The following is a 16,953-nucleotide window of genomic DNA, read 5'->3' as shown; positions in this document are numbered from 1 at the left end:
AAATTATGCATTTTAGAATGCAGTATAAAAGGCCATGATATTTAGTTTAGTATGGTGATGTAGACAACACTGATAGGAAAAATGGCACATAATACTGGAAGTTTTAGAAATCATTTAGTATGGTGCATAGCAGATTGTCTGCCAGCTGGCCCTGAGGCATGTTTGTGTATTTTAGAAAAATAATATTTGCATTTGTATCTCAGCAGTACACCTGGCACCTGTTCTGTTGTTTCTAGGGCTTTCATTTTCTGAGTAATGTGCAAAAGTACTTTGTTCACTGAATGTTTTTTCATCTGCTCATTAGTGCATAAGCGTCCAGCAGCAAGCTGTCCATTAACCTTTAATAAAGTTCATCCCTACAGGGTGTCATATTTTTGAATAACTTAAAGTGCCATGTTTAGTAAGTCACTATAATAAAATTTTCTCTGGCTTCACAGCACCAAAAGTCAAAGCATAATATCCAGATGGAAATAAAACTCTTTGTACTGGAATATGTATTAGTGAGCAATTCGCCTTCTTCTTCCTATAAATAGATTTTTTGCTGCATTGATAAAAAATAAATAAAACATGTTTTGTATGAACCATAGCAAAGAAAAATGAGCAGACATGACAGAGAGAATGCAGGACAAAGCAAACATAATTAATCCGTAGTACATGTTTCATAGTATGCCATCATTTAAGCCTCCTTTCCTGATAAATACCTATATTGAGAACTTTATTTATCCTTTTCTAGCATGACAAAAAGATGGAATTATCAAGAATTAAAATGATAACAGAAACGATAAAGGATATATTAGTTAACTCAGTATGCAGCTGCAGGTAGTGTCAAACAAGTCACAGTTGTCCACATGATATAACTCACTTCTTCCATTATCAGTGGTTGAAATTCTACCCACTGAGGACTGGAATCCCTCAACAGCATTCCCTGAAAAAAAAAAAAACATTCAGAAAAAAATGTCACTGTTTTTGCAGGGGACAAGACTCCATGCACCCTGAACTTTACATATTAACTTCACAGTCATAATGACTCAAAGAATGGGGAAATTACCCCGGAGAAGGGCATCACTGCTAAAACATTTCAGCAAGAGTGATTTCCTGTGGAGGAGCTCTGATCAACTGTTGTTTGAATTTTGAGCAAATGAGGTTTCACAATTCAATCTTATCCATCCTAACCCATCACGGTTCCTTAAATTACAATATTTACATAAGACACTTCCAGATTAAATATTCAATTGCAGTCTGTAGAATTCTTGGCCCAGTTAATCAGAATATCTGGAAACTACATACTCATATTTTTAACTTTAAATAAACATAATACTTTTGTCATCTTTCTCACAATTCAGTTTGCTGCTCTTTCATTTTAAAAGGGGTAGACTTTATTTCTTCATGATAACGTCTGTTTCTTATGTTTCTTTATTTCTTTATTTATTTATTTATTTTTCTTTTTTGGAAATAATTCAGTTTATGGACACAGAAAATATAACTATTTATAAGATAACATATATAAATGTTTTTGTTTGCACTTAAAGCATCTGCAAACAGATGTGTACATACTGCAGAACTTCTGTAAATTGTTATATTTTATCTTCTTTATCTGTTATATAAATATTTCTATGTCTACTTTTTTATATTTCTAAACTGGTTTCAATAAAAATAGAAATGATTAACTTAGGAATTTAAAATAAAGATAATCCCAGAGATTCAATAAACTCCTTTTAGGCTTTGTGCAAAGCCTACATGAAGTTCAAGTGCTAACGAGATGAGCACCGGGCCTAATCACGTATTCATCTTGCTCATCATGCTTGCAGAAATAGAAGAAAGTTTCATGGCCAGCCTGAACACAGAAAGAAGAAGCAATCAAGTTTACCTGCAAGCAACTTGCTCTGTGAGATCACACTAACAGCCATAATGACTACCAGGGGTGAAAATATTGCAGTAACACTGTAAAGAAAAGTGTACTGATTGTAATGTAGAGTAAAACAAATATTTGTGGAACTAAATAATGAAGGGGGAGGGTAAACAGCAAGGGCAACAACAAAGAAAGGTACCCTGGGCAGGAACAGTGTGCGGATGTGGATGTGCACAGACAAGAATGACTGGAATGAATAAAGAAAAAGAGGGCATGGTAAATATGGCATGTCAAAACTGGTTATACAACGACCTCAGTGACAATAAAATAATAAAATCACTGTGTTGCAGCCAGAACTCTCCACAACCTTCCAAAGGTATCAAATGTTTTATTGAGACATAAAAATGTTTAAAAAGTATTCATTGAGCGCTTTCATCCCCTCAGAACGGGGACTTCATCAGAATATATGCCTTCTATTAAATCCAACATTTACAGCCTAATGTGTTGATGACATCACAGCCACACAAATGCATTTAAAGGCACAACCACTTTTTTTCTTTTTAAATACAGCTTAAAAAGCACTTATAAACATCTAAACCATATTAACTGCACTTAAAATAAGCTTTCCTAACTTCATGGAAATTTTTAACATAGCCTTTTGTCCCTAGCTCTCTTAATTAACAGGAGTTTTACAGAAATTACTTCATTTAAACCAATGTCCTCCCATGCCAGCAGCTTGATCTGCCATTTGACTTCTTTTTCTTCCATTAAATTTCTGTAGTCCCCCCCTCTAGGGTTAACTAACACTTTCTCTAAGATTCCAAAGTGTAACCCCTGAAAATTCCTACAAACTAAAGAATGCCTATACAGTGCATTATTATTATTATTATTATTAGTGGATATCTGATAAATGTGTTCATATATCCTATTATGTAATTGCCTTTCTGTTTTGACAACATAATATGCTGGACATCCCTTACACAGTGCAAGGAATATGACACCTGAAGTGTGACAGTTACCCCTAACAAATTCTACTTTTGATTTGAGGGTATTTTCTAATATAACCATTTTACAATCTACTATGTAGCAACATTGTGAACAGGATCCACACTTTATAGTGCCATCATACTTGTTAACTTGTGGCAATGTCCCCAAGATGGGAAATGTCAATGTATGTACACTTCCAAAACAAGTCAGTAGCATAACATTAAGCACATTTGTAAGACTGTAAAGTACGCACTGCTGTTTACTTCTCCTGTGTGATTATATTATGATATAAATACCCATGATAGTAAATATGTGATGGTTACACAAGTTTATATGTCAATGGAGGTGAAAGATTTTGATCTACACATCACTGACATACTCAATGGAAAGGACACTTAACAAGGAGGGTATATCCAATGGGGGTATGTGCATACTTTGAAGATCTGCAAAATTACTTGCTTCGATATGAATGACATGTCACCATAGTGCTCAATCAATTAGGGGCACATAGCAACATTCTCTGGACAAATGAAGAAAAAAATACGTGAAATCATGGACACTTTTAAAATAGTACAACCATTAATCTGTGGCTTTGACATATTATGTGATTGTAACTTATTATACATGTTCTGCAGGAATAGACATGTGCAAGTGTAATGATTGTCAGTTTTGTATAAGGGGGATTCATCACCCCTTCCTCAAAAGTGACCACTTTTTTGAGGGGTTAAGAGAGACAGTGTTAAACTTATGATACAGATAATAGTGACAAGGCCTTTAGTCTGTCTGTTTAAGGCACATGCTGGAGCCCCTTGATCTTCTTTGTTAGAAACCTCTGAGGTCTTTCCAATTGCTGCAGGTGCTTTGTATGGTACATGCCATAGAGGCCATTATACTCAATTATGGGTTGGATAAGTGCCGAGTATAGAGGAGTTAAAACCTCTTTGCTCTTGAGGTGATGCCTTTACTTTTCAAGTGTGCTATGTGGAAAGCTTTCCTTACTACAGTATACACATGGTGATTAAAGTTAAGGTCACAGTCAGCTTGTGACCCCAGATCCCTTACCACTTTGTGGGTACTAAGGGTATTGTTGTTGATTTGATAGTGTGAAGGGACATTGTGTCGGAGGGAATGATGATGCATTTCTTTGCATTTTGTTTGACTAATACACCAGACATTGGTCTGCATGAGACCCTTCTGGAGTATACTGACATCATTTTGGGATTCAATGATTGCATCTAATTTGCAGTTGTCTGTAAACTTGGTCAGCCACAACTCCTTAGTTTTGACCTGAACTTCTGAGAAGTATATACCAAACATTTGGGGTCCAGCACTGACCCCTGTGTCACCCACCCTGGTAACAGGTCTGCTGGTTGATGTGGAGTTGCCTACTTTGATAGTGTGTATCTGTTTTGTGAGCCAGTCGGCAATGCATCTTACAACAAAGCAGTTTATTTTATTTATTTATTTATTTATTTATTTATTTATTTCACATTTGTTTACTGGGAAAGTCCGACTTGGAACAAAGCCAATTTTCAGCAGAGGCCCAGGGAGAAATGTTCTAGACACATGTCTTTGTAACATGGGAGGAAACCAGAGCACCCGGAGGAAACCCACATGGATTCAGGGAGGACATGCAGACTCCACACAGAAGACACCCCAGCCAAGAATCAAACTGGTAAACCTCTTGCTGTGAGGTGACAGTGCAACTGCTGCACCAGTGCACTGTCTATTACATTCAGTTTGCTACATTTATCAATTAGGCCTGAATGTGGGATTGTGTCAACAGCCTTTGCCAAGTCAGGATATGGTGTGTGCACAGATTTACCCTCATCAATGACTCTGGTCACATTTTCAAAGAAATCCACCAGATTTATCAGGCAGGACCTGCCCTCGATGAAGCCAAAGTGAGTAAGATCCAAGGTTTGGAGGTCACCTATGTCTTTACTTATGAGGTCCATAATGATACATTCCATGGCCTTACAGATGAGGCTGGTCAGGGTTATGGGTCTGTAATATCTTGGGTCTGTTGCTAGGCCACCTTTGTGGAGGGGAATAACTGCTGTTGTTTTCCCTTCTACAGAACAAAGCCTGTGGTTAGGCTATGATTGAAAAGGATACTTAGTGGTGATGCTAGTTCAAGTTTTAAACTGTTTAGAAGACAGCCTGGTATGTGGTTTGGTCCCATAGAGGCTGTGTATTTTGTCTTGGACAAGGCATTGAGGACCTGCTCTTCAGATATGTAGGGCAGGGAGGGCGGGGTTGGAGGAAGGTTTGGAGTGGATAAGGGACATTTTTGTCAAACCTATCCTCTTGCAAGTTTGATAGCTCTTTTGGCTCAGTGTGTGAGTTATTGTTGGCCACCAGTGCTACACATGCTTGTGTCTTACCTTTCAGGCTCCATATGTAGCTGTAAAAGGCCTTATGGTTATCCTTGGCTGTACTTGTTAAGTTTCTCTCAAAGGATCCCTTGGAGGAGTTGACAAGTTGTCTTATTTCCCTGTTGATACTGAGGAGGATGCTTTTCCATTGTTGGGGCTTTGCCTTTGTTTTCTTAGACAGCAATGTGTTTATTGTAAAGTTTGTTGATGGCAGATGTCTATTATGGCATCTTGTTTTTACATGGGGCTCTGGCTTTGATTCTTTCTGGTACAGCTGAGTTTATACACTTAATCAAGTGATTGTAGAGGGCTTTAGTGTAAGCTTTGGTGTATTTACCACTCCCAGATAGGGGTGGGACTTGGAATGCATTTATACCTTCACCTAGGAGGATATAGTTTGCCTTGGCAAAGTTTTTTAGTCTGATTTCACCCTTTGTGAATTCTGGTGTTAGTGCCTGCTCAGATTTAGGGTTTTAGTAGTTTCAGAGTACACTTTATAGAAGATGACATCATTAGTGTATACTGAGAAGAAGATGTTGGGTGGAGCATCTGACAATGCTGTGGACTTGCATCTTGGTGTAAAATCGACTGCAGATTGATGGTTAAAAGATGATACGCACACACTGACTGTTATGAGATTAGTACCCCAATCTAGCTACAGAAGTTAGAAAAGACAGTAGTTAATGCTGGCACCACTGCAGAAGTCTGAGTTTAACAGTGTCACAGTGCACTTTATTGAGAATGACATCATAAGTGCATGCTGACAGGAAGATGTTGAGAGGAGGATCTGACACATCAGTGGACTCACATCTCATTGTAAAATTGATTCCATACTGTTAGTTGAAGGAAGAGACACATACACACAAGTTGACTGCTGTAAGATTAGGACTCCTACCTACTTAGCTAAACAGGTTAGAGAATAGAGTACTTTACACTAACACCACCACAGAGGTCTGATTCAAACACTGTCTGAGTGTGCTTTATACAGGATGCATCATTAGTATATGCTGAGAAGATGATTTTGGAAAGGTTGTATGAAATTGCCATGGAGTCATGCAGCAATGTAAAAGTATCTTCTGAATGCTACTTGAGTGATGGCAGCAACATCTGGACTCATGCTCATTTGCATATATACAAACCCAGTCAGACAGGGACACAAACACAAGTTAACAGTTATGAAAGTAGTACCCCTACCTATCTAGTTACACAGGCTCGAAGACACATTACTTAATACTTCTACCATCGTAGACGTCTCACTTTAACAGTGTCAGAGTGCACTTTATACAGGATGATGAAATTACAGTTTTTCAGATAACATATACTGTTATAAGACTTGGGTGGAAAGCCAAGATTTGTAATATGATTGTGAGAGTGTAATTTACAAAAGTACTTATAAATACATCCTGGCAACCTAGATCAAATAAGTTGTCATGAATGCATGTTGCAGAAGCTAGACAGACATGTGCCTTTTATTCAGGGTGAAGGTCATCTCAGATGAGGCACATACACCATCCGCCACACACACACACACACACACACACACAGATATATGTCTTCATATTCGGATGAAGTTATACCCATATTAATATAAGTTACTGACAATATCAATGGGATATAATCATGCATGAGGAATGTTTCCTGTCACTATAATCTGATACTAAATGTAAAAATGCAGTTAAGCTATGTAATTCTAGAGTCTAACAATGGTCCAAGTACTGACATATCATTTGCAAGTGCTTTGCTGCAGAGCAGACATGAATATCAGAACGTATGTGTTCAGTCAAGCACACGTCACTGTCCTTCTCTTGTGTATATGAATGCATTTCCATGTATTGGAGAATAACAGCCTAGTAACCAGAGTTAGACATGGCACTTCTTCAGAAAGTGCATTGCTGATTTGCTCAGGTAATGGCAAATTATTAGCACATGTGTGATAGGAATTTTAAGAATTCAACTTGGACTTATGAAGTAGAAGTGTCCACTGGCACTCAAATAGGGATACACAGTAACAGAACATCACAAAAATGTAACGAAAGAAAATGACTAGTAACTCAAAAAGACATTTTGCTGCAACCAATAAACCAGACCTCCACGTATAAAGTAATTTATTAAAACATTAGATAATAAAACTTTTAATAACAAAAACAACAAATCTAGTTAAGTGCTTTTTTTCTGTGTATATCAGGACTTCATCAGAACAACTGCCATTCAAACAATTATTTTATATACATTAAACAATTAACCAATTAATAAGCCAATCAAACTAATTACACTGTATAATCCTTTTGCAAAAACAGAAAAGAAAATAAATTGTTTAAAATAACGTAATTACTATAACTCCCCAAGGGAAAATTAAAGCTAAAGACATGTTCAGATCTCAAGTTTAACACTGGTTGCAAAGAAGCATGATCATTAATGCCCTGGGGTTTAAAAGCACAAAGTCTTAATTGCCAGTTGAATTCCCTTTCTAAAAGAAGGGCTTTAAAGTCACCTCCCCTAGGATTAATATATAGTGATCCAAAATCACAAATTAAAAATCCGAACAACTGGGACTCAAACTTAAATGTTTAAACAATGCATTGTTTAAATTACTTTTCTTTACATCCTGTAAGTGCTCATATATTCTTTTTGTCAGAAGTCTTTCAGTTTTGCCCACATAAAATGCTGGACACCCTGAGCACTTAGCCAAATAAACCACTCCTTTGGATGAACAATTTCCCTTGAAAAAAATACATTAGAACTCAACACATTTTCTAGAGTTACAAAACCTACTTCCAAAATGAAAGGACATTGACTACAGGCTGCACATTTGGAGGTACCCATTCTGCTTACTGTTATATGACTAAAATGCACCCTTTCTCTCCCAGAATAATGCTCAAAATTGTCCTTAAGATTGTAAGCTGTTTTGTATACAAAAACCTGGATCTATATTGTAAGTTCAAAGTTTGAAAACTTTGAATCTCATATGATCAACATCATATGAGTGAAGTTTTCAAACATTAAACTTTTCAATGGAGATCGCCGTAGGGAATATTTCCCTTCACTTCAATATAGTGCGATCTCAGAGTTGGTATATTTAAGTAGAGTGGGGTGTTGGGGGTGCAGGGGGGCTTGCCCCCTACATAGAGCATAACGGTAGGGTTTTTTATTTTTAGTTTGTTTATATTTTATGTTCGATGTTTGAAAACTTCACTCATATGGAGTCGATCATATGAGATTTAAAGTTTTCAGACTTCGAACATATAATATAGACCCCAAAAAACTGGTTTGCGTCCAAAATTCGATGGATTTCTGGGTCCCCCTTAATAATATTCCAATTTCTGTTAATAATTTTTTGAATTTCTTTTGCTTGTAACCCATATTCAATAATAAGAACTCTCTCATAATTATTTAACACATCATGTGTGTTTTCCTTAGTAAATTTCACACCCAATAAGGGCTTATATTTTTTGTCCCAATTAGACGCTACATAACTTTTGAGGTTCTCAATAAGTGAACTGGGTTCTCACGGGCTATAAACATATCCAATATAAATCTAAGTTCCTTTACCACATCCTCAAAGTGAGAAGTCATCCTCACTGCCCTTATAAGTTGATCTTTCACTATACTAATTTTTTGGCTTAAAGGATGACAATTTTTATTGTAAATCTTAGTATCCAAGTAATTTATAACTTCTCTATTATAACTGTAAGCAAATTTAAGGAAAGATGAAGAATTGTTCATATAATTTACAAAATTGACAATGTCACTTTGGGACCCATCACATAAACCAAAAATGTCATCCAAGTACCTCACATATAACTTTATGTGTTGTTAATAAGTATTAACCAAGCCATTTTGGTGCTCCTACTCAAGTAAAACCAAGTTAGCATAAATTGGGGTGCACTAAGCACCAATAGCTACCCCCTTAACCTGTTTAAAATATTCACCTTCAAAAAATAAAACACTGTTTTCCAACACCATTACCATAAGCTCACACACCAGGTTGGCCTTATCTTTACCAAAGGAAATGTATATTTCCAAACTATTTTGAGGAAGTTTGAAACCTCTTCTTTTGGAATAGAAGTAAGTAAATCAATAACATCAATGGTCAAAAATATTAAGTTGTTAGACCAAAGTTCATCTTTCAATCTCCCTAGGAAATCCCATGAATCAATTACTAAATGGGTTACTTTCCTATATACAGGTTTAAGCCATCTGTCTACAATTAACCCAATAGGAAAAGTCTTAGTATCTCATCCAGCAACAATAGGTTTGAATGGTAGTCTTTCGACACTTTTATAGACTTTGGATATGCCCAAACCATTAGCTACCATGAGGTTGCTTACCTTTAAAGCTCTGTAAGTCTCAGGGCAGATTCTTTCATCCAATAAAAATTCCTCAATATATAAATCAATCCTTTGGTAACTAATATGGATTTTGTTCATAGATACAGGTGAATAATTCTCAGGGTTGAGTAACAAATCAGGCAAAATTTTGGAATAATTGTGAGCATCAAACATTACTATCCCCCTCCCTTATCAGGTTTCATAACATGAATAGAGGGACCACCTCTTAATTTAACAAATAACTCCCTCTCTTCTTTACTTAAATTGTTAAAGTGCTTTCTCTCATAGTTAGATGTTGCTTGGAGCATATATTTGTCATTAATAATAGCATTCTCAAAAACAGTTAAAACTGGAAGCAGAGGGGGGTCTAAAAGTACTTCTTTTCTTAACACATAAGGGGTTGCTAGAGACCAAATTATATTTTGTGACATTGTCTTCAAAATGAAGAGCTAAATTAAGCTTCCTAATAAATAGCTTAATTTAATTACTGTATCAACAACATCAAAATGCACAAATTTCAACCCTTTAGAAAAATGGGAAAAGTGTTGCTTGGTAATAACTTCATTGGTATAATTAAAAATATGAAACCCGTTACACGAATAAACAATGCCATTAGATTCAGCTACCGGGGATAACAGGTTTTTCAGTTTGCCTACTGTGATGGATTGTATACTTGATATCTCACCTGCCCTGCACTGTAATATCTGTGATTTCTCTTTATACCCCTCGGTGGTGGCTGGGTTGGAAAAATACTTGTATTTTTTTATACTTGCTGTGCATCAATATGTTATTGGTTGTACCTACATCTCGTTGGTGAAATTGATTTTTTCGCCCAAAGGGGTAAGCTTGTTTGTCTGTATATTGCTTAAAGTCTGTCTTACATTTACCTAGCTTCCTGTTAAATGCTTTAGAATATTTTTTATTTACTATGTTGAACTGTTTATTATAGAGTCGTGCCCATGCTCAAATACAAGATCAAAAGTAACTGATTTGATTGGGGTTAAATGCAAAATACATCTGTTTGTTCTGAATTTTCATGTGTCAGGCTTGCAAGATATGTTATGTGAGAAATTGCTGGCAGCTAGTATGATGTGCATGCTGCAGTCTATCTTTGAAATGTTGGAGCCGATGTTTTATTACATAAATAACTTTTGACCTTGATTTTCCAATTTGCATGATCTTAAGCGTAGAACAAAAACAGTTTTCTGCTTAAGGAAAACAATGAAATATTTAATTTAATATCCCTTCATTCATGCAAACAGGTTAGTGGCAATGCACAGCCCTCAGTATGTTTGACAATGCTGAGTGTGGAAAATACACCTCCTGCTTAGCTTTCTCTGTGGCACAGAGAGCAAAACATATTCAGCTGCTGGTCAGAGCAAAAGTGAGCAAGGGTTCAAATATAGATGACTCTTTGTTTTTTTTACAAATGGTATCAGGATGTGATTAGCTTAGTAAATGTCATCAGGACTGTAAACGTGACTAAAAATAATTACAGTAAGGTATGTGTCTTCCTCAAATTCTATCACTAATGCCTACCTCAATACACTTGTACAACTAGTAGCTGCGTTTCAGGCCTCACTGCAAATCACAAGTTAATGGTGTGTATGGCTTGCTACAAATGACAAGTGGTGGTACATTTTTTTAAATTATTAGTATGATTCAGCAGATATGCTAACTATTTGTTTCAGGCCAGATATCCTAGAAAGTGTGCGCAGTATGCTTCTTCACAGTAAGGACAGTTTTCACTGCATATTAGATTAGCGTTTCATCCCTAATCCCACTATAGATACTAAAGTATATTCTGTTGAGACAGAGGAAGTGATGACAGACAGGGCTGTAGAGGATGTAGGAGGTATTGTCCTGGCACATTCATGAACATCCTAATGGTGTGCTGGCATGACATGTTTTCTCAATCTGAATATGTCTTGCTCTGTAGCATGAATTGCATGAGATAAGGACAGAGGAGATATAGACTGATAATAATTACTACATCTATATACATGTGTTTGAGGAAGATGTGGGACATATGAAATATAATGGTGCCATGTGGGAATTGACTTTTGGCAGTTATAGCAATTGTGGCTCAACTTACAATTTACTTGATAGGACAGGTATAATACCTATGTAGGAGAAGGTGCATTCAAATGGATAGACAATAGACAGAGGAAAGAGACCTCTGAAAACAGTCCTTAAGAGCATCCCTTACTGCTCAATTACAAACTTTGGCAAGATGCAAACATACATTTATACATTAATCAACACCTAAACATGGCACAAAGGGAATTCTACTGCAGGTTTTGTAACCTTGTACATACATGAGCACTGATAATACCAAAATGTTACCTTGATCCATCAAGACTGATCTGACTCATCAGACCCATCACAGAGTACAATGCCCCATTTGGGATGTATCTCACAAGACACTTCCAACAGCTGGAGAAAACACAAAAGTACCTCACCAAGAGGATTATCGACCTCAAACATATGCCCTATGCAGCCCAACTGAAAAATCTCCAGCTGTACTCAGTGGCATATCGCTTACTCAGAGGTGATCTCTGCCTGATTTACAAAGCCATGTCCAACTCAGAATTGATGGGCATGCTCCACCTAAAGAAATCCAAGTCACTGCAAGCCACGTGCTCTAGTGAGCTAAATCTCACCATAACAATGAATAGAACATGCTAGATGGATAGATTCCTGTCACAGAGACTCTCCATGCTTTGGAACAAAATTCCAAACTACATTAGGCAGAGCCCCTCACTAACACTCTTCAAGACAAACCTTGACGAGTGGATGGGTAACAGAAAATACACCCCTGGAATCACTTCATTGGCTCTGCTTGACAGAGGATCAGTTAATTAATTAATGGGGCAGCGAAAGCCAGCACACTCTGGCTAGGCTTATAAATGCCCTTGGGCAGATAGCCTAGTACCTACCTATGAACCTATGATTCAATAGGTTATATATTAGCAGAGTCATGACGGCATGCAGAAACAATGAGATAACCTTTACATCCATCAGCCTAATAGATACACTCACATAAAGAGGGGTGGGAGTGAAGGGGTGAATACAAAGAGAGATGAACATACAAATAATGTTTTGTGTAATGTAGCATACATGGATATATTTTTGATCTGTTTTCATTATTAAGCTGCCATGGTGTGTAACATGAAGTGACTGACATGGGGAAAAGAAGGGTTAAGGGACAAAATGCTTAGGACAAGCAGAACAAGGTTGGATAATTATCTCATACCTGTGGGGATAGATATAATTTCAAATAGTCTTTTTGGCCAGTGTTCAATATATCTAGATGAGAAGTCATACCTGTGGCAAATGTTAAAATGAGGATAATTAAAGATATACTACACATCATCACATTATGAAATTATGTGCCATGTATTTGAATTGAACCTTTAACGTTATGGGCAAAAAAAAATCTTCAGTTGAGTGATTTATGTCAACACCCACATAGAAAGTTGCACTTTGTTACAACCGGCAGTCTAAGAATTGTCAGAGTAACTGTTTCAAAGTAGTGTCTGCATTCTGACTTCATTCTGTATTCCTATAATGCTGAATATTTAAGCATCTTTGCATGAAGATAACTTGACTAGTGCAGATGATAGCAAAAACTCACTAGGATTTGCCACAGAATATGAACAACCATTTACAGCCACTCAGCAATGGTGCATGATGCCAAACTCTGCGCAAATGCAGAGGACAAAACATGAAGGTTTTCTATGGACTATTTCTGGACATGTGTCCTGTGTGTCATTCTATTTTGTGACTAAATTAAACATGTGAAAATGGGGTTGATACAAAAGTGGTGAAATGGGGGGCAACAGAGGGAAGAACAAAGGGGAAACAATACAGGCATTTGCAGAAGGGAATTAGGAAAGGACCATAAATATCCACTTCTTCACCAGAGTAACATTTGATGAATTTGGACTGTCACCACAGGATGGATGGATGACAACATAGTGATGTTTAATAGCCAATTGAACCAAATCAAATTTGTCGAGAAAACACATATGCAAAGCGGAGAGCTATGTATGGACACATTTTTTTTGTGGGACAGGTGCTCATTTGTTTGGGTTTCGAAAAGAGAAGAAGATTGGGTAGGGAGCTAGGAATGTGAGGGTCAGGTAGGTAAGGTAAGTGAGGAAGCAGATGCAGACAAATAGTTCATACAAGACAGACACAGGGATGGTGATAAACACAAAAAGGTTGGGGACAAGATAACTGAAGACAGGTAGGGAACAAAGAGCCACATGCCCGCCAAGTGGGAGAGCAGTGAGAAACTGGTCCTTCCTATCAGAACTATCATCACTGTCCTTTTCCTTAGTTGCACGTGAGGCTGCTTGATGTGGGAGTCTCTTTTCTATTTTTAAGAGCAGCTTCTCCATTTGGCCGATGCGGGCACCAAGACCACTCTCTATTAGATCTTGCACTATCACTGGCAGTTCCTGTTGGGTGTCATAATCACTGCCTCCACAAGTAGACCTGAAGGGTACCACTGCATCATCTTCTGGGGCACTGCTAACTGACAAGGATGGACTAGGTAGGGCATGAGTTGTGGATGCAGTTCTGCCAGGTTGTGTCCCAGAGGTTTTGTGTGTTTGTGTCAGTGGAGGGTTAGCAGGCTAAGCCACAGTGGTTGGCCCACCTCCCTGTGCTGAAATGCATTTGGTTTACTGTCAGAAAGTTATGACATCAGAATGTTGTAATTACAGGTAAGGCATGCACACACACACACACACACACACACACAAACACACACACACACACACACGCACACACGCACACACGCACACGCGCACAGGCACACATGCACACACACACACACACACACACACACACACACACACACACACACACACACACACACACACACACACAGAAAAAATAGATAAAGAGGTGAAGTGAGACAAAAAAGTAAAGAGATCATTAGAGCCATGATATGTCTTATTCATGCTTTATTACAATAACTATCCTTTTATTATTTTACTAGCACACCACCTACCTTGATCTATCCAAAGCCTTTGACAGTATTCCCCACTCGGGCATAATAGGTAAACTCTCCAAATAGGCATCAACTGCTATCAGATGGGTAGCTAACTGGCTCACTGAAAGAACCAACTCAGTCAAAATAGGAGCACTCACCTCTAGTAGCAGACCCATATCAAGCTGCATACCCCAAGGATCGGTCTTGGGGCATCTACTATTTGTGATGCACTTTTCTGAGATGCAAGCTAAAACCAGTGGTCAGTGGCTGACTAAGTTTGCAGATGACTGCAAGCTGGGTTCTGTCTTAAATGTCCCTAGTGATGTAAACATTATCCAAGAGGACCTTATCAAAACTAATGACTGGTGCCAGAAGCATGGCCTCCAACTGAATGCCAAGAAATGCATCATTGCCCCCTTTGGTGAAAATGGCATCCCCAGAAATTTTCACATTAATATCTATGCACTAAATATGCTATCAGTCTTGAGGGACTTTGGCACCCAGGTTGATAGCAATCTGACTTTTGACCACCGCATTGCCTCCATTGCACAGAAGGCTTTCTGCATGGCTCACCTCATAAGTAAGGGTATTTCATCTAGGAGCAAAGAGGTCATAACATCTCTGTAATCCTCTCTTATCAGACCCATTATTGAGTACAATGCCCCCTTTGGCATGTACCTTGCCAAGCACATCCAGCAGCTGGAGAGACCACAGTGGTTCCTAACCAGGAAGATCCAGGGTCTCAAACACCTATCCTATACAGATAGGCTAAAAGCCATGTCCTTCTACTCAGTCTCATACAGACTGCTCAGAGATGACCTGTGTCTGGCATACAAGGATATATCAGACCCAGACTTGATGGAGTTGTTGCATATCCATAAGTCAAACTCCACTCACGCGACCAGCACACAAGACCTCAACCTGGTCTGTGATATTAATAGAACTTATTGGTTGGATAGATTTGCATCCCAATGACTCCCTCATCTGTGGAATAGACTCCCTCTCCATGTCAAGCAGGGTACATCATTAGCCCTCTTAAGAGGAACCTGGACGACTGTATGGGAAACAGAAAATACACCCCTGTGATCCCACCTGTATCCCTCCTGGACAGGGGAAACACATGTTGATTTTGTGGGAACATGGGTAAAATTCTTGGCTAGACTTATAAGGGCCTACAGGCCAATAACCTAGTATCACCCCATGAACCTATGAGCATAGAGCTTTCATAATCGCAAAAATGATTGTGAATTGTTACAAGTAACCCTTGGAATATGTACATATTCCATATTTGCTTTTGAAGATACTACAGAGTAAATTAACTGCATGGCATTAAAGCCAATATTGATGCATTTCAAATTTTAAAATACTTGAGGAATAAGAATCTATATGATATGTGTGGGAATTGAACCCACATAATCTGAAACAGTAATACACTTGCTTAATACAATTACTATGCTTGCTCTACAGTTAAGATATGCATGCTGAAGTTAATACTGATCTATGGAATCACAATAATTTCTATAATCAGGGTATGTTGTGCTGCAGACATACCCCTTGCCTATCAGAGATGTGCCCATATATCAGTGTGTGCCTTACTGTTCACAGTGACTTCTTCTGCAGCGGTAAAATAAAGAGTTAGAGAAGAAGTGGAGTGGAAGCATTATGCATACCAGTCTTGGCTATCTGCTCCACTGCATATCATTTCAAGTTGCTTGATCTGTACACTTACACAACTGTGGTATGTTAGCAGATTGAAACTCATTCAGCCCACTGATCAAGCTATGCCTGGTTGCATCTCTTATGGTCACTGTAGTGGTGCCTACACTGCTCCCCAGTATATGGTATGCCACTCACACCAAGGTAGCCTTTGCTATGCTGCTCTAAGCCTCAGCCTTGTACTGAGACTTGGTATAGTCCCTCTGCAACAGCCTATGATTGCAGCACTTAACAAGGAGTGCAATAAAGATGTTTGACTCTTCCACACCCCACCTCTGTTCCTTGAATTTGGCACTATCCTTCCCATCACTTGACGTGTCTGCAAAGGTCCTCCCACAACAGTAGAAATGATGTCCTGCCCAATTGTGATCTCCCATTTTACAACCAGGGGGCACACATGCACAACCATGGCAACCACATTTGTCTAATGGTAAGCATAGAAAAACATTATGAAACAAAAAAGAAGGCAGTTCATGAAACAGCAATGATGTTGTGACATTTAACATTGATTAATGACATGCATGATGCTATACCTGGCCACAATTTGTAGAATGGTCAACACTAAAATGCTTGTGCAATGTCTTTCAAGCCTTGACTTTGGAAGGATCAATAGAGTGACTTGGCCCAGATTTAAACGTATGTAAAACAGAAAGTATACATTTACACACAGCGTATTATTCCCCATTGCCA

This window comes from Protopterus annectens, chromosome 5.part1 (assembly GCF_019279795.1).
Source record: "Protopterus annectens isolate FY-2018-M chromosome 5.part1, PAN1.0, whole genome shotgun sequence".
Lineage (NCBI taxonomy): Eukaryota > Metazoa > Chordata > Ceratodontiformes > Protopteridae > Protopterus > Protopterus annectens.
This window is presented reverse-complemented; position numbering follows the sequence as displayed.